The 19,300-nt window shown below is 51.3% G+C and overlaps 1 protein-coding gene and 1 long non-coding RNA gene across 3 annotated transcripts in view; one reads left to right on the top strand and one right to left on the bottom strand.

The window, feature by feature from the left end:
* Positions 1 to 19,300, bottom strand: part of PACSIN2 (protein kinase C and casein kinase substrate in neurons 2) — a 135,874-nt gene that overhangs the window by 63,696 nt on the left and 52,878 nt on the right. The gene's annotated exons all lie outside the window — the stretch shown is intronic.
* LOC123386759 lies at positions 6,059 to 13,871 on the top strand. Its single transcript, XR_006601171.1, has 3 exons — positions 6,059 to 8,840; positions 11,050 to 11,278; positions 13,125 to 13,871. It is a non-coding gene; the product is annotated as an uncharacterized LOC123386759 (long non-coding RNA).

Consider the following 19,300-nt stretch of genomic DNA (forward strand, 5'->3'; position numbering starts at 1 on the left):
AAAATGTGCAGGAAGAGTCCCAAGATCTGAAAGGAAAATAACTGGAAGCGGGCCCAGCTGGACTCGAGTGACCCCCCCCCCCTGCCGCTCCCCACAGTCCCCAGGAAGGCAGATCCGCCGTGGGGCTGGCCTGCCCGGCTCTCGGGCGGGGATGAAGGGGCTGTTACTAACCGCTGCCTGAACAGTGTCACAGCGCCATGCAGTCAGTCCCTCGGCTCACTCACTCGCGAAAGAACAGAGCTTGAGACCCACCATGCTCCGGGTACTCGAGATCACGGCGTGTAAGACAAAGCCCCTGACACATTTTACACCTTGCATTTTAGTGGCATTTGCACGCGCCAGGCCTTTGCTGAAGTGCTGAATGTGGGACTGCCCCACCAGACCCAATTACTAGGTTTCTAAACCTGGCCCTTGCCCGAGTGCAGCCCGCCCCGGGGAAGCTCCCTGGAAGGGGGCGCGACGCTGGTGATCAGCCTAACACACAAAGCGAACGCTCAATGGAAAGAAAGAGAACTGGCGTAAAAACTCAAATTCTTTCTTAACGACGCGTAACACGGGCAGCATTTTACTCCAAAAACAGATTTTTATCTTCTATGCAACAAAGGAAAAACACGCACCATAAATCATCAGACTGGATGCCGCCCCAGGGCAAGCCCGTGTCTTCACCTTGAAACTCAGAAGCTGCACCCGGCACAGGGTCCACATGCGTTTGCTGACTAACAGTGGCTCCTGGTGGAAGAATAAAGGGGGTGCGCAGAGGGCCTACGGGCTGCGGGCACTCTTCACACGTGCTCCTCGAGATCCACTCCTCCTTGAACCGATGTGGGAGGGCGGGGAGGAGGGAGAAGCCGAGTCAGCGGGCTCAGCCGGTGAGGTCGGAAGTGGTGAGCCCTGCACTGAGGACAGGGGGGTAGCCCGTTCCCTTCAGGCCGGCACCCCTGCCTCCGCCTCCTCCTCCCCCACCTTGGGGCTCAGTGTTAAATCCTGGAAGTCACCACTTAGGAGGCTCCTAAAATAATTCTCTCGTTTACATAAATGAGAGACACCCAAACTCATCTCAAGAACATACAAAGGAGTGACATTATTGGGCCAGAAGGGGTTGTGTGTGGGAGGGACAACGGTTTAAGCAGTTGAAATTTTGCAATTTTTTTTTAACAGCCAAATGTTGATGTTTTTTACATGGAGATATAATTCGCACACAACTCACCCATTTAAAGCGTAGCCGATGATTTCTAGTGTGTTCAGAGTTGTGCGTCTATCACCACGGACGATTTTAGCACATCGCATCACCCCGAAAGAAACTCTGCGTCCTCTGGCAGTCACATCCGTCCCCGCGCCTCCAGGCCCTGGCGACCCGAACCTAATTTCTGTCTCTACGGATTTGCCTATTCTGGACATTTCACACCAACGCGATCCGGCAGCGTGTGATCTTTTGTGACTGGCCTCCCTCGCTCAGCACAACGGTTTCGAGACTCATCCGCGCTGAAGCACATACCGGTACTTCATTTCTTTTGATCGCCACTGTTCCATTCTATGCATCGAGCACAGTTTGTTTACCCATGACCAAGGGGATGGACGCTTCTGGGTCGTTTCCACTTTGGGGCTGCTATAAATGCTGCTCTGGGGATTTACACACAACTCTTTGTGCGGATATACACCTTCACTTCTCGCGGGTAGATTCTGGGGGCGGACATGCGGGGTCATATCACACAGTTAAAGTTGTATTTAACTTTTTGAGGAGCTGTTTTTGAAAGTTAGTTCTTTTTTTTTTTTAATTTTTTTTAATTGAGTTTACTTATTTTGAGAGGGAGAGAGAGAGAGTGAGTGAGCACAGGAGAGGCATTGAGAGAGGGAGAGAGAGAATCCCAAGCAGCCTCCGCACCTGATGCGGGGCTCAAATTCACAAACTAGGAGGTCGTGACCTGAGCTGAAATCAAGAGTCGGCTGCTCCTGAGTTGAGGTCCCATCTCTCCACATCCTCACCGGCACTCGCTGTTGTCTGTCTTTTCTGTTACAGCCATCCTAGTGGGTGGGAAGTAACACCCCACAGTGGTTTCAATGGGCATTTGCCTAATGACTAATGACGTTAAACACCTTCTCATGTGCTTTTTGACTATTCGTATACCATTTCTGGAAAACTGTCTGTTCAGATCCTTTGCCCAGTTTTTAATCGGGTTATTTGTCTTTTCATCGCTGGGTTTTAACTGAGTTCTTTACATGACCTTTTGCTAAAGGTACAAGTCCTTTAGCAAATATGATATAGGATTGAAAATATTTTCTTCCCTTCTGCGGGTTGCCTTTTCACTGTCCTGATAGCACCCTTTGAAACACAAAAGTCTTTAATTTTGATAAAATCCAATTTATCTATTTGTTTCTCTTGCTGTGTTTTGGAGTCCTATCTAGGAAACCACAGCCTAGTCCAAAGCGAGGATGATTTGTGTTGCTTTCTACTCAGAGTTTTATAGATTTAGCTTTTCCATTGAGGTTTCTGATTCATTTAGAGCTAAATTTTATATTTGGTAGGAGGTAAGAGCCCAAATTCATTCTTTCACATGTAGATATCAAGTTGTCCCAGCACTATTTGTTGAAAGACTGTTCTTTCCCCATTGAACTGGCTTAGTGCCCTCAAGTGACCATAAACGTAAAAAGTTACGCTCTGTTCTCTCAACTCTATCCCATTGATCTATATGTCTACCCTACGTGCCAATACCACACTGCCTTAAATGCTGTAGATTTGTAGAAACTTCTGAAGTTAGGAAATGTAAGTGCTTCATTTCTGTTCTACTTTTTCAAAATCATTTTCACTACTCTAGGAAACTTACATTTCCGTATGGATTCTAGAATCAGCTGGTCAATTTCTACCAAAAACAACAACAAAAGGCAGCTGCGCTTTTTGGTAGGGGCTGCACTCAATCTGTAGAGACTGGGAAGTGGTGCCACCTTAACAACATCAAGTCTTCCAATCCACGGATGTGGGAGATCTTCCCATTTATTTAGGTCACCTTGAACTTTTTTCCAACAACGTTTTCTTTAGTTTTCAGTGTATGAGTCTTGTACTTCTTTGGATTATCCGTTGCTAGCATACGGCAATACCATTATTTTTGCACATTGATCTTATATCCTGCAACCTTGTTGAACCCAGATATTAGTTTTAACATTTTTTTAATGAACTCCTTAGGGTTTTCCATATACAAGGACATGCCATCTGCAAACAGAGATCATTTTATTTTTTTTTTCTTTCCAATTGATATGCCTTTTATTTTTTTCTTGCTTCACTGCCCCAGGTGGAACCCACGGTGCAATGTGAACAGAAGTAGAAAGAGCAGACATCCTTGTCCTTTCCGTCTTCTATTTCCCAACCCTAGGAGTTTTCATTCATGCCCTTTCTCAGGCCAAAGTCCCCTCCTAGTCCTACTTTGCTGAGTGCTTTTATCATGAAGAGGTGTTGCACAGATTTCCTTAATGTTGCAGAACAAACAGGTATCACCAAGGACCAAAGTTAACTTAGATTAAAACCACCTGACATTATATACTTTGGAGGAAGTGAAGGGTCACCTAGAGGCAAATAAAAATCTATTTTAAGCAACTCAAAGGAATAGCTTATTCTCTGGCTTTAAGAAAACAATAAACTTGTAGGGGGCGCCTGGCTGACTCGGTGGAATGTGTGACTCTTAATCTCAGGGTCATGAGTTCAAGCCCCATGTTGGGTGTGGAGCTTACTTAGAAAACGGGTGCCTGGGTGGCTCAGTCGGTTAAGCATCTGACTCTTCATTTCACCTGAGGTCATGATCTCCCAATTCATGGGATCAAACCCCGAGTCGGGCTCTGCACTGAGCGTGGAGCCTGCTTGGGATTCCCCCTCTCTCTCCTGCCGTCCCCTCCCCACTCACGTGCGCATGCTCGCTTGCTCTCTGTCAAAATAAATAAAACTTAAAAAAAAAAAAGTGAAGAAAATGATAAATTTGTAACATTAAACAAGATATAGTGCCCAAAACTTATGCAATTACTTAAACCTCTGTACAACAAAATGTGACGTGAAAAGCAAAGAAAGAAAAATGGATTCAACGCAATTGATAAAAATCTTACTGCCTAGCATATATTAAGGACTGACACGAAGAACCAAAGATCCTATTCCACCGCACAAAGAGGTTGTCAGAGATGAGCACACAGGAGAAAAGACAGCCGGGGCACAGACAGGGATGCTCACAGAAGTGCCATCTGCTAAGCCAGGCTACGTTCCTAGGGAGAAGCCTGCTCACGGCGCCCGGCCCCCTCACTTCTACCTGTCACCCACTGAGGGGGATCATGCTGCAGCTGCAGGACAGGGAAGCCTCCCGAATCGGCCTGGCTCCCACTGACTGTGTAGAACTGTACCCCCGACACCCCACAAGCACATGCAGAGAAAGTAAGACATTCTTATTACGTGAAGCCTGATATTTGGGGTTCGGCTTACTACTGCAGCATAACCTGGCCAAATCTCACACAACAAATGACCGTGTGGGGGGACAAAACACCACGACTTCCTTAAAAAATGGAAATAACTTGCCAAAATAAGAAAAACTAAAATAACAATGCCAGTTTGGGTAGGGCTATAGGAAAATACAAATGTACTCTAACGTTGCGGATAGGCTTCATGGAAAAATCTGGAAATCCAGAACAAGGGAGTTATCAGCCTCTGGGGAATAGGCCCCCAAGCAAATAAAGTCAAAGAAAAAAATAACTCGAACAAAATGTTCATCGCAGCGATATTTATAACAGCAAAAACTGGAGACGAGTCAAATGCTCACAAAGTGAGAAAACAACGGTGAATTGACAAAGTGGACACCACACGGCCATTTTAAAGGACAAGCAGGTGAATCATCTTAGGTTCACAACCGAGTACAAGTGAAAAGGCGCAGGAAAACCGCGCAGGGACATTTATCACACATAAACTTGAAAGGCAAGAGTTGCGTGTTTCGCCTTTGTGACCCCGAGGCTTCATCGTGAAGCAGATGCTCAAATGTTTGCAAAGTGACTGAACGTCTCAACCAACGAATAGCCCAGTCGGGGCTGACAGGGGCAGGAGGAGACCGTGTGGTGATGGAGTCGAGTGCTCCTTATTTCTGGGACACAACTTTAACGTGCACGTTTTCAGACGCGCGTATTTGTATCGGGGGAGGTGAAATCGTATTCTTCACGTGACGAAGCCGGATTCATGTTTCAAGGGAACGGGTGCGTGACGTTACGCAAAGAAAACCTCACTGAACTTCAAGCTCTCGAGTACCAGGAAGGAATCCTCAGTAAGTGCTGTCCCTGGAGAGGCCGGCGGGCCACCTGTCGGCGATGCGCGGAGGGAGAGGCGGGGTCGGTCCCCGGGGGGCTGCTGGACAGCCTGGCTGGTTTTGCGGGTGCCGACGTGCCCGGCAGAGCAGTGGACACGGAATGAGGGTGTCCTCGTTCGGACACCTGGACACTCAGTGTTTGCTGTCTAACAGATTCCTGTCCGTAAGCACAGAACCTCCCTCCGCGATTAGAACGATCACGCTTCTTCCTTTGGACCGACGTTCACATCCATGGAAAAACTCAACACAATTCACAGGGCGGTAACAACTGAGTCGCGCCTCGTGAGACACACCCTCCTCGTGTCCACACCTCCTCCCTCTCCTCGTCCGGGCTGGCCCTCGGGACAGACACCGCTGGAACCCGCACGGTCAGGCAGGCTGACCCGGGCCTCCCCCCAGCCCCCAGCGGCCCGCTGGGGGCTGCAGAAAAGCCACACCTCCTCGGGGGGGGGTGGGGGGGGTCCTCCTCACCGCCCTGTCTCGGGGCAGCTCTCCCCGGCCCTCCCCAGAGGCCCCTGCGGCCTCCTCCGGGGCCACCCCCCTCCCTCTCGCACAACACGGGCAAGCGGGCAGTCAGGAGCCCCTCCGCTCCTTGTGCCGCCCGGAGGCGTCGGCGCCCACAGGCTGGCCTCGCCACACACACCCCTGTGGAAGGCCGCCCCCCGCCCCGTCCCCGCCCCCCGGGACGCGGAACCTCACTCCGCCCACCCAGCCCTCACAGCCCGCCTTCCTCACCCTACACGGTCCTCACCCTGCCCGGTCCAATGTCCACCCGCAGCTTCCTCTCCCGTCTCTGACAGAACTGGTCAGACCAGAAGGCGAGACCATCCCGGTGTCAGAGGCGGATACTCCCCAGGCCCCCGGGCGTCAAGTCCAACCCAGGGCGGCTTCGGGCCTTCTCGCCGCCCCCTCCCCCCCCCCCCCCACCGCGTGCTCCCGCCCCCCAGTCACGCCCCAGCGTCCACCGCGCCGCGCCTCTGGCCTCTCTCCCTCTCTTCCGCCCGGGCCCCGCATGCTGGCCGGGGCTCCCCAGGGTTCCGACGCCCTGCCCTCTAGCGACACGCTCTACCTGAGCAAGCTCTTCTGTTCCCACCCGTCGAGCCATCCTTTTCCCCTCACGGCCCCCGATCTGCAGCTCCGGCCCAAAAGTCCAGACAGACGCCCACGTCCGACCGCCTTCCGGACGCCTCCGCCGGGTCACCACACGGTCCCTGCGAATCACCTCCTGCCTTCCCCGAGACCGCTCCGGTCCTCGGGTTTCCCGCATCGGGAAACGGTGCCACCGCGCACACAGCCGCTCAAGCCAGAAAGTCCTTTTCTTCCCACACCCGAGCCCCTCCTGACCCCACCGCACATACTCGGCGCCCAAGACCTGACGACACCAGGCCCTCGGCATCTCCTGAACCCCCCTCCCTCACCATCCCCCCGACAATGGCCACCTCCGGTAAGGCCACCACCCTCTTCCGCCTAGATCGCTAACGGCAACGGGGCTGGTCCCCCCTCCCCTCATCCTCCGTGAGGCTGCCGCGGTGCCGGACATGTCTTCCGGAAGACGAGGTTACGCTTCCGCCTGGAATCCCTCCGAGACTCGTCAGGTGGCCAGCGGGGTCTCCCGGCCCCAACCGCCGCCCCTCCCCAGCTCACCCTTCCACCGCGTTCCAGTCACGCTGTGCTCATTCAGCCACAGCGGACAACCTGTAGTGTGAGCCTAAAAGTGTGAACTGAGGGTGAGTGCATACTAGAGCGCATCCAGCGACATATCTAATATAATCCAGGGTGAGGCCTCCAAAACCACAAGTGCCCCAAGTCCGCGGCAGCCTGAGGGTGAAGAAGGGAGAAAGATAATAAAGCCCAAGGACGTGTCAGGGCGGGGAACGCGTCACAGGTCCCTCCTGGCTCCTGACTTGGTGACGGGGAAAAGCACGCTGTGTGCCCCCCCCCCCCCCATGCGGCCCCTCACACTCACAGAAAGTCTGCAGCAGGCCCCATCCCACACGCAGTCAAACACAGGCTGAGCCACCAAGTCACCGACCTCAGGTGGCATCACCTGACTGGGGAAGGGGCTAGAGTCATTTGTGGACCCGGCCCACTCATGCCCTCCGGACGCCACCTTCTCCCTTCTGCACAGTGTGGGGTGGAGGTGGGCCAGACGGCAAGGTCTCCACGGGTCCGATTTGCTACCGCTCTTAATGTGGAAAGGGGTTATGACCTGTGGTCACCCAAATCTCCACAAAGTCCCTGTCACCCACGATTAAACACATTCAGCAGATGTGGCTTCTGCCTCACGAATGGAAGCTTTCTAGACCGGCCGCCCAGGCAGTCACGTTCAACAAAGACTCACTTCAAGGCACTGAAGAACAAGCACTCATTGATCTGCCACCGTGTGCACCCAGCAAAGAGCCCCAGCTACGCCGCAACACGAGAAACCGCGTGCCGGGGACTGGAGCGGCGTTATTCCAACAGAATCTCGGAATGCCCTCGCACAAGCCGTGTTCTACACGCGCACGCACACGCTCCTGCCAGTCTGCGGCTCCTCGCACGTCCCGCTGGCGGTCAGGGCCGGAGGGCACGTGAGGACACATCAGCTCATGGCCACCGCCGCCTCCCCGTTCTCTTCGGGGCGTCCTCACACCCGAGCCGCGGGACCCAACGAGCGACAGATGGCCAAAGACGCGAGAGACAGCGCGCGACGAAGTTCCAGGAAACGGGGCCGTCGATTCAGGCCCCTTCATCTCGCCTCCGCCCCCCGAGACCCTGAGAGTGCGGCCCCTCTCCCCCGGGGCCACCGCAGCCGGCCCTCCAGCTACATCCAACACTTCCCGAAAACTCCGTCTCTTCTTCCTTGAGCTGCAAGTTTTCCAACTCAAGAGACACACGTGACCCCCAGAAAGGAAAAGACACGTAGGCCCAGATGAACGCCAGAAAGAGTCTTCTGGCAAAAGCAGAAGGAAAAAACATAGAATGGGTCTTGTCCTTTGTTCAGGCAAGAAAATGGGAGCATTGAACGAGGACGGACAAGATAGGGAGAGCGAGGAAGAGCCACGCAGGCCGCTGAGAGCGGTTACGAGGCCTCCGAGGTCTGTAAAGCAGGTTCCCAAGATCCAACAAAGGGCATTATTAACAACACGCATGAGTCAGAGTGGCCTCAGGTCAAGCACTTCGGCGGCTTTCAACCCTTCCACTTTGAGGCAGCCCCTTCCAGAAGGAGGACTTCCTGTGGCACAAAGGGCCTCTGTGGGCCGCTCCCCGCTGCCTCCTTTCCCCGCGCAGAGCGGGGCACTCGGTCTTCCCTCCCTCCAAGTCAGCCCGAGTGCAGCACCTGTCCCCTACAGGGGCTGCGGCCCCGGCTGAAGGGCGAAAGTCACCCACCTGGAAACTAAGGATGGCGAGAGAGAAGCACATGGCATCCCTGGAAGCATAAATCTAGAAGGTTCCCGAAACGTGCATCTAGGATTCTTCACAAGACGCGCCGGCGTGACCTCTTCGTGGCCCAGTCACCTCGGGCAAAATACTTAAGAGGTCTGTGATGGATGCTGTTTCTCGTAACACGGAATCCAATCTCCTTCGAGCTTGTGAGGATCAAATGGCCTCTGTCTGAGACCCGGCACAGTGCCAGCGGGGGGTGGGGGGTGGGGGGTGCTCTTCGATGACAGCCAGCTACCAGAGTGAGGGTGACTATGGGCCAGCCTCGGTCAATGACGCCAGGCGCAATCACGGAGGCATCCTCCTCCTCACGGGCTTGGGAGATGCCTTGCCTCCACCACAGGGCCAAGCACTAGGACAGAATTCTGCACACGGCGCCGTGGGGACACAGGAGGGTCCACACAGAGTGCGCAGGGCTGACGTTCCAGGGGGAATTCACCGGCTAGACAAGTAGGGAAGGGCATTCCGGATGGAGGCTCCTGGGTGGCAAAGAGAAGGGGATAAACTTCAGCCCAGGGTCACACAGGCCCTGATGGCCAAGCCCTGGCAAGCGGCTGTGACTTTAGGAAGGGAGAGGGAACTGCCGAAGAGTGGCAGGGTGCCGGGGGGGGGGGGGGGGCACACCATCCAGCCTGGCGGCACGAGTCGCTCCCTACGCTGCAAGAAGACTGACTTGTGTTGCTCTGTGTGGCTCCTCTCCTCGCAACAAAAAGGAGCCCATCCTGGTAAGAGAGTCGGCGGGAAACCACCGACTAGACAGCACTGTGACAGCCCGTCACAGTCACAGCCGTCAGGAAATAAGCTGCTCGAATACTCCTCAAGCAGTGCTGTGAATATGTGCCTTTGAAGTTAAAAACAAAACAAAACAAAACAAAAAAAACAAAGTCATGCAAACCACAAAAGGACTTGGTTTTTAAGTATTATGCACTTGGCTATGGTGTCACTTTCTCAAGACAGTCTTCCATTTCATTCAGATGTACCAGCCGGAGTCAAAGCAGTCTGTTCCTGGGGCGCCTGGGTGGCTCAGTCGGTTGAGTGGCCGACTTCGGCTCAGGTCACGATCTCACAGTTCGTGGGTTCGAGCCCCGCGTCGGGCTCTGTGTTGGCAGCTTGGAGCCTGGATCCTGCTTTGGATTCTGTGTCTCCCTCTCTCTCTCTGCTCCTCCCTGCTCATGCTCTGTCTCTGTCTCTCAATATAAACATTAAAAAAAAAAATTAAAAAAAAAAAAAAAAGCAGCCTGTTACAGAGAAGGTACAGGGCCAGCTTGGAGCCGCTATGACACGCTGACAACTGAGTTCTAACGTGACAGTGAGTTTATTTTTTAAAAAGTTCACATAATACGAAGGACTCTCCAGTGGTTTGGGAAAATGAAGAGGGAACCTATCCAGCAGCAATCTGAAACTAATGAGCTACAAGCAAACACAAAACAAAGAGCTAAAGTCTCCACCAGACAGGGAGAAAGAGCAGGGCTTGAACTAGCTGTGACAGGTGCAACTTTTAGCTCCTAAACCTCATTCTCTGGACACGTAAAGTGGGGACAAACATGGCCAACCTACTTGATGGGGAAGTTATGAGACACTTAAATGACACTTCACATATGAGTGCCGCATTTACGAGGCACTCAGTAAGTGTTCACTCTACCTGCCTGTCCCTGGTCCAGCTCCTCCTGGGCTCTCTGGCCCGCATGGCAGATGTCACTCGCGTAAAGCAGGACTCATGTGCTCGCTCCTTAGTTACGCTACAGAAAACTCCAGGAACACAAAACAAAAAGCTGTAATATTAAGCCTCTTCTATATTTTTTTTTCCCGATGCTACCTGCCAAATAAACATTTCCAGTTACCAGATTACAGAGAAGAATTAATGACCTTCCCATTTATGACAAAATACCTAATTACCATATATAATATTATCTGAGAAGCCCTAAAGAAAATGCTTTACTACCTTAACTTCAGTTATACTACCAGGCACACATCTATGCTCATATGTGCACACACACACACTCTCTCTCTGTCTCTCTCTCTCTCACGCACGCACGCACGCACGCACGCACGCAGGCAGGCAGGCAGGCAGAAAGAGCCTATCCTGAATAAAGAGCATTTGTTGGTCTGGCTGGCTCAAGAAATAGCCAACTTTTTAAACGTTTTCCATAAAATATGTAATTTATTCTGATAAACTCAGTAAGATTATAAATCAAAACAAGGATATTTTTTATAATTTTATGTACGTTCATCCCAATATTCTAAAAACGTGGACTTTCTTTTACTTATTTTTTAATTTTTAATTTTTTTTTTATTGTTCTTAAAGCATGGACTATCTGAGTGCCAAGAAACCTTGCTGGGGGCTGGGAGAAGGGAGCAAAGCGAGTCCGTAATCAGACCAGCCCTGCAGTCCAGGAGCTCGTAGTGCAGCCGGAAAGAGAAGACAAGGTCACACCTGATTCGGGGACACAGAGGAGAGAAGACGGAGGCCAGAGGACGGCGGAGGGGTGGGCGGGAGAGCAATTTGGAAGAGGAAGGGGGAGGCCCGCGGCCAGGTGAGAGTGAGGATGTGGTACTCCAACCGAGGCATGGGCTCCGAGGCTGGACACAGACTGGCGAGGGCACCCAACGCCCACCAGGGCACAGGTGGCTGTGCCGTGGCACCTGCCATCTACATTGCTGATGACTTTAGCTTATTTAAAAATTGGGGTTTAAGGGGCACCTGGGTGGCTCAGTCAGTTGTGCATCCGACTTCGGCTCGGGTCGTGATCTCGCGGTCTGTGAGTTCGAGCCCCACGTTGGGCTTTTGCGCTGGTGTGGTGGAGCCTGCTTCAGATTCTATGTCTCCCTCTCTCTCTGCCCCTCCCCCGTTCACACTGTCTCTCTCAAAGGTAAACAAATGAACATTGAAAATATATATATGTATATAAACATATGTACATACACACACATGTTTAAGAGTAGGTGATTACCCAGAAAAACAGTCCAGAAGGTTATGTACCAAAACGTGACATGCTTCATTCAACAAAGAGTACTGAAGGCCGACGAGGCTCCAGGCAGGGGGAGGCAAAGCACATGGGGCACGGGGTGAAGGGGTGAGACAGTCCCCGCTGACGTTGCAGGGGCCAGAGCGCTTCCGGACAGACCAGGAGGTAACGCAGTGGCAGGCGGTGTTGGGGGGAGGGGACAGAGTGTTGGGATCTACTGTAGACAGCATGGCGGTCAGCGAAGGTTTTCCTGAGAAGGAGACACTTGAGCAAAGAGTTGAATGAATGCTAACATTTATTCACACCCCTCCAGACGGTGGAACGTGTGAGTTTGGGAGGTGGGTTTTGTTTTTGTTTTTGTTTTTCTATATCTGTATTTCTTAATTTTTCTGCCCTAAGAATATTGGTTGGGTCTCTTTTGAAAATTCGAAAGGAAAATAAGGCAGCACCGAGGCACCTTCTGTAACTTCCGTAACCATGAAACGCAAGATTTCTGGTAAAGGAGTCCATGTCCCTTATCTTCAAGTCACCGATAACTGGCCCGGTGTCACTCACGCTCGCTCAGCACAAGTGCCCACACTGCCTTTCCTCTTCTGTGACTTGAAGCCCCGGCCCCTCTGATGCTTCCTGCCTTCACTTTCCCAGCACAGACCTCTCCCCTGAGCTCCACTCCAGCACAGCCCCAAGCACTGGCTCAGCATCAACTCCTCGGCACCCCACGGGCCTCTCCGACACACCGCCCGAAACTCAGCCCTGGCTCCTCCCCCCTCGGACAGGCTCTTACCCAGTCTTCCTCCTTCAGTAAAGAGCCCCATCACCTACGCCAGCTGCTTCCTTAAGACAAATGCCTCCATGCCACCCCGATGCCTCTCCTGCCCTCACACCCCCCATCTCTCAGCTCTACCCTGAAACAGGGCCACGGTGTGGTCACCTCACACCATCTCTGCTTCGGCTAGCCTGGGTCAAGCCAGCGAACTTACAACTTGCCAAGAGCTGCCGGCCGTGTCTTTTAGCGTGCCGGGAAATGCTAATCACCGATCTACACTCCCCTCCCTGACCTACAAGGTCCCCTGCAAACTGGTCCCGGCTTCCAGCTCCGGCGTCAGTTCCTTCCAACCCCGACCCCTGCCTGGCTCCTCCAGCTACAATGACCTTCCTGTGGGCCTCCAAATGCACCAGGCTTAGGCCTACCTTCACACCTGCTTCTTCCTCTCTGCCAGGAACACCCCTCCTCCAGGCTCTACAGGTTTTGCTGCCTCAAATCATCACACATCTGCTCACATATCACCTTCTTTTAAAAAGCCTAACCCGTCCCCATTCCTCTGACACATCAGCCCCTAAACTCGGCTTTATTTTTTAAATAACACTCAGGCTCCCAGGCCAAATTATGTATTTATATACTGTCTCTCTCCAGCCACAAGAACGCAAGTTCCTGAAGAACGAGAACTGGGTCTACTTCACCCCTGCATCCTTAGCACTAATGCACAACAGGAGCAAAAATAAACACGTCTGGAACGAACGAGTCAAGGAATGTGCTAGGCTCTGGCACAAACACAGAGTATGACAGGACAGGCTTCTGTTTTCAGCAGCAAGGCAAACCAGATATCTTAATGAGTTTCCCACTGAAAAAACTGAAAAGCTGAATAAAATAGAACTGCATCACTTTATTACACTCCAAAATATAATAAAGGAACCCAAAGACACGAAAAAGGCAAATCTGAAGAAGAAATATAAGGAGGGGGCGCCTGGGTGGCTCAGTCGGTTAAGCGTCTGACTTCGGCTCAGGTCATGATCTCACGGTCCGTGAGCTCGAGCCCCACATTGGACTCGGTGCCGACTGCTCAGAGCCTGGAGCCTGCTTCGATTCTGTGTCTCCCTCTCCCCCCACAAAATGAACATTAAAAAAGAAAAGAAAAGGGAAGGGAAGAAGGGAAGAAAAGAGAGAGAAGTAGATAAGTCACCTTTCCTTCTGAGGTAATAAAGAGAGACAAAGAAAAAAAATATAAAACAAAGATTAAAGACTTGGAAAAAACAGTGAAGCCTAACTTAACATCTAAGAAAGTTCCAGAAGGAGACTTTTTTTAAGTTTACTTATTTATTTTTTTTTTATTTTTTTTTCAACGTTTATTTATTTTTGGGACAGAGAGAGACAGAGCATGAACAGGGGAGGGGCAGAGAGAGAGGGAGACACAGAATCAGAAACTGGCTCCAGGCTCTGAGCCATCAGCCCAGAGCCTGACGCGGGGCTCGAACTCACGGACTGCGAGATCGTGACCTGGCTGAAGTCGGACGCTTAACCGACTGCGCCACCCAGGCGCCCCTACTTATTTATTTTTGACAGAGAGAGAGAGAGAGAGAGAGAGAGAGAGAGAGAGAGAGAGAACACACGCACACACAAGCAGGGGAGGGGCAGAGAGAGAGGGAGACACAGACTCCAAAGCAGGCTCCAGGGTCCGAGCCGTAAGCACAGAGCCCGATGCGGGGCTCAAACTCATGAACCATGAGATCATGACCTGAGCCAAAGTTGGACGCTTAACCAACTGAGCCACCCAGGAGGCCCCAGAGAATTTAATTTCTAAACTGAGAGAGAAAATGGAGGTGGAGGGCATGATGGAACTCAATCGAAACAAAAGACCAAAACAAAACAAAACAAAACACCTCACCAGAACTGTAGCAAACAGAAAGCACAGGAACAAGAAAAGGCTGCTTCTTATCACCACTTCTAATCGAACTATGCTGGAGGCACTGGCCAGTGCAATAAGGAAACTCAGTAAAATGAGAAAAGAAGAAACAAAGCATCACTATTCGTAGACGCTGTGGTTTTAGCAGGGCTGAAGGGCACCGGAAGGACATCCAGAGCAAGGGCTCTCACCGCCACGGACGAGCTAGCTACGCGCAGGGCCGGGGGCTCTAAGCATTCGCTTTCATGTACCACGAGGGAGGAACCACTTACTTTACCCACGAAGAAATGAGACTCAGGGAAGCTAAAATCTCGTGCCCAAGGCCACCTGGCAAGTAAAGGGTTGGTTTTGCAAGTAAGTCTATCTGTCCCCAAAGCCTAACCACGGTGGCTGCCAGAGAGAGAGACAAACCGCAGGATCAGCACCGTGGGTACTCTCTCGTGTGACCGCCAGTTGTCCGGAGCACAAACAGAAGACGAAAGGCAGGGAGGGAGGGAGCGAGCGAGCAGGCGCTAGGTCTGCGGGCTGCAGAGGAACGCTCAGGCGGGGAATGACGTTCTGCAGGGAGAGGGTGCAGACTCGAAGGTAAAAACGGTACCTTCAAAGGGGCAGGATCAAAGGGGCGGTGGGGGAGGAGAAGAGGGAAGAGCTCGATACCAGGAGGCAAAACCAGTGCCAGACGCTGGGCCCCTTGGAGGCCACACTAGGGATCTGGGCTCCTCTGGAAGGCGGCGGGGAGGGACCTGGTCAAGGTCCGGGAAGGAAAAGTTCCCTCCGACGGAGAGTGGAGCCCAGACCACGGAGCCTCTGAGAGCCGAGCCGCCCAAGCCACCAGCCACCGCACACGTGAGCTGCAGCTAGTACACCTGAGGAACTGTCCCCTTCATCACAGCGACTCATTCATTTTCGTATAAACAGCCACGTGTGCTTAGCGCAGTGCAGCTCTACAGGTTAGAGAGGAAGCAAGAGAAAAGGTTAGGAGAGCAGGACTGAGGACGGTCTGGAAGAACAGAGGACTTCGCGAACGATTACCCCAGGAAGGGGGGAGGGGCAGGGCAGGGAGGGTAACGGGGATTAAAAATGCCTAATTTTGGAGGCAAGGTAGAAAGTAATGCCGCAAAGGAAAACAGAAGGTTCAGAAGAAAGAACTGGTTTCGGATGAAAATAACTGGTTTGGGCCTGATAAGTCAGAGGCGCCTGCAGGGCATCCACACGTGTGCCACAGGCCAGCCGAGTCACACCCAAGTGCGGCAGACGCCTTCTGATGTCCCTGCCTCCGCACACACTGTTTCCTCCAGCTCCCTTGTGTGCCTGACAGGCCCCTCTCTCTGAAACCCACCAACAAACTGTGAAGTTTTCCCCATCCTCCCCCACCCCGCACAGTAGAATAAGGCCCCTCCAGGTCTATAAGGAGATTCATCACCCTGGCATTTGGAAGTCTCTAGCCCAACGGACTGCGAGCTCTTCAGGGGCAAGTACTCAGTCTCTACCATCACGCACCCCAGGGCCCTAGCACAAGACGAGAGGCACGCTCGGGACGAGAGGCTCTGCCAAGTGGGTGAACTGAACGTATGAACGCACGCGGGCACAAACCAGCCAATCACCTGGAGCAGCCACCCAGCAGTCCGGTGACCTGTCTCCCCGGGTGGTCCCCTAATGGACAGTTGGAAATAAGCACGGAGCTCGCTCAGGCGGCCACACGGCCATCACTGAAAGCAGTCAGGTGCCAGGGTGACCACGGTCTACGTGAGCCTCGCCGGGACAGCAGCCACCATCCCGCACTCGCATTCTTCGGCCTCGGCGGTCTACTGGCTGCTCCTGGGAGGAAATGTAAGGCTTGGAGTTCAACATCGACCGTGCAAAGACTTCTCCCCAGCAAGTGGCCCCGCTGCTTCTCTGCACGGCCTCGGGGCCTTGCTGCATATGACACACTCCCTGCACAGTGCAGGCCAGACCTGAGTGAGCCTGCACGGAACAGGCTCACAGGCGGTGAGTTACCAGAACACTTCCACTTTCCAGCTCAACAGATACTAGGTCATCGGACCACTGTGCCCTGTGCTATGTTTTCTTTGTGTGTCAGTTCATAGTGAAAAGAACCATAAAGAGGTCACTTTGTCGTCCCCGAGCTGCCCTGTGCCTCATTTATCTTGCTGTACTAGCCCTACCGGTACTGAACACAAAGACAGAATTCCAAGTTGGGAAGGTCAACGTTTTATTAGCCTATTAATTACACCAACAACATCTTGTCAAATAGGCAAAATCATTCTCCCCTGATCCCCCTTAAGGACTCCACTGTGGAACAGTCCTGGTGGGAAACAAGACTGAGTAGGAAATTCATTGCACTGGCTTCATGGGGGGGTAAAAAAAAAAAAAAGAAAATTTTAGTCCCTTACTATTATGACGGCCATAATATGTGTGCCATTGGCACACATTTCATATTCAGGATACTTTCCGTGAGACTCTTTAAGTTAACCAAAAATAGAACGATATGCTTCACGAGTCCACATACAGAGTCACTTCTTTTGATTCACTGATGACAGAGTCTAATGAGAAAAAAACTGAGGCCAGATTCCCAGGGCTAGAGGAGACATTAAATAAGCACCCAGTCTGTCACCGGGTGCCCAGGCAGAATGCAAGATGCAAATGCACTTAGACCAGCCTGGTGACACAGGACTATAGTGCCTTCAAAGGCAACTTCTGTGGAAAGGGGACCATTGCAACTCGTTTATTCATTCAAATCCACAGTCCATGTTTTCTATGATTATTTCCCCTCATACTGTCTCTCTCTCTCTCTCTCTCTCTCACACACACACACACTCTCTCTCTCTCTCTCTCTCTCTCTCTCTCTCTCTCTTTCTTTCTCTCTTCTTTACCTGGCTCTAGGACCTATGATCTAGCTGGGATACTGGAAAAAGGTTTTCCAAGGTGACCACTCAGAGCTGTCCTGGAGAGAAGCCCCGGACAGAGACGGAAGTGAGGAAGCACCATGCCTGCCTGCAGCACAAAGTCTCAGAGGCTTCTGGGCCAAAAGCGGCCCCAGGGGCCATCCTCAACCCCTCCTCGGTCTGCAGCAAAGCCAGCACCATACCTGTTTCACATCTTTAAATTCTCACGTATACCAGAGTCCACACTAGTGTGAGCGGAAGCCAGGAGCAAGGAGGAATGCCAGCTACCTACTGACTAGGGCAATGGTATGTAAATTATATATTTACAGATACATGTATTTACATACACAGTTACAAATATACACACATATATATTAAGAAGGCCAATTACATATGAAGAAAAGGAAACCAATGTACCGAAAATATGACAGTAAAGGTAAAATGCTAACTGGGGAGCCAAGGGAACTAAATTATGGGAGAAGTGAACCAAGCCACTCCCTGCTCACCCTTTCTTTAACCCCTGGGTGAGGTCACCTGGCTCTGCCACTGAAAGCAGCAGCTTCTCAAGGATAATGACAAAAGCGCCTGCCAGAACAGGAGGGAAACACAGTGCCAAACCTCCGCGTAAAAACACTGCTCACGTGTCCTACTCACTCTTAGGGTTTATAAATTAAAATAGGCATAAAGTTACTGACCACAATTCCAAATACGAGTAAAGTATTTATAAAATGCCTGTTTCTGGGGGCACCTGGGAGGCTCAGGGGGTGAAGCGTCTGACTCTTGATTTCGGCTCAGATCACGATCTCAAGGTTCGTGGGTTCGAGCCCCACGTCAGGCTCCATGCTGCTGGTGTGGAGCCTGCTTGGGATTCTGTCTCCTTGTCTCTCTGCTCCTCCCCTGCTCTCTCTCTCTCTCTCTAAAAATACATAAACGTTTTTTAATAAATTTTTTAATAAAAAAGAAAAAAAGAAGAAAATGCCTATTTCCCTGCAGCATATTTGTTTCAGAAACTCTTGAAGGCATATACTTTTAAATACTTCAAAAAATACAGATAAGTACTATTCTGTGAGCCTCTACAAGGGATTGGAGGTGGCTTTGGACAGTGGGAGCATATCAGGGTCTAAGAACAGTTAGTTACCTACTGCTCTCGGTAGGGAGCATATCAGGGTCTAAGAACAGTTAGTTACCTACTGCTCTCGGTAGGTCTCTATTTGCATCTAATTCGCATACCTGAATTTCAGGATTCAAATTCCATTTTTAGGAGAGACTGTTTTAATTAATTCTGGAAAGTTGTGAGTGAATTCCGCTGTTATATATTAAATTGTTATCCTTTTTTTTTTTTTTAACATGATAACCTTTTGTTTTAAAGTTTGCCACATTCCAAAACCTAGGCTGTCCAGACTTAGCGCCATCGGTAACTCCCTCAGAGGGACCAAGATGTCCCCAGGCTTGAGGTTTGTTTTTTTGTTTTTTTTCCCCCACATCCTCAAGAATCCGCTTTCAAAGAACCAAGTACTTTTGTCTGTTTCTTGTATTCTTGTGAACTTATTAAGTTTGGATCTCTGGGGGCACCTGGGTGGCTCAGTCGTTGGAGGCGTCTGACTCTTGGTTTCAGCTCAGGTCATGATCTCACAGTTCCTGAGTTCGAGCCCTGCATCAGGCTCGCGCTGACAGCGGGGAGCCTGCTTGGGATTCTCTCTCCCTCTCCCTGCCCCTCCCTCCCTCTCTCAAAATAAATAAATAAACTTTTAGAAGTTTGGATTTCTCAGCTAGCAGGTGATCATATAATGAGGTATACTTATAACACTTATAACAGGCCTGGTTTAGGGGTGAAGCAAGAACTTTATACCATAGAGAACTCTAGTTTTAAGAAGAAATCTCTCTCAGAGACAGAAATGTCAGCTCACTTTGGGCTTCAGGTAATTCACTGTAGACCTGTACCAGGTGGTGCTGGCTTTGGGAAATTGCTGCAAAAAAGCTGAATACTTGAAAATGAGACAAATGAAAACAGCCTCATCGGAAGA

The sequence above is a fragment of the Felis catus genome, chromosome B4 (assembly GCF_018350175.1).
Source record: "Felis catus isolate Fca126 chromosome B4, F.catus_Fca126_mat1.0, whole genome shotgun sequence".
NCBI lineage: Eukaryota > Metazoa > Chordata > Mammalia > Carnivora > Felidae > Felis > Felis catus.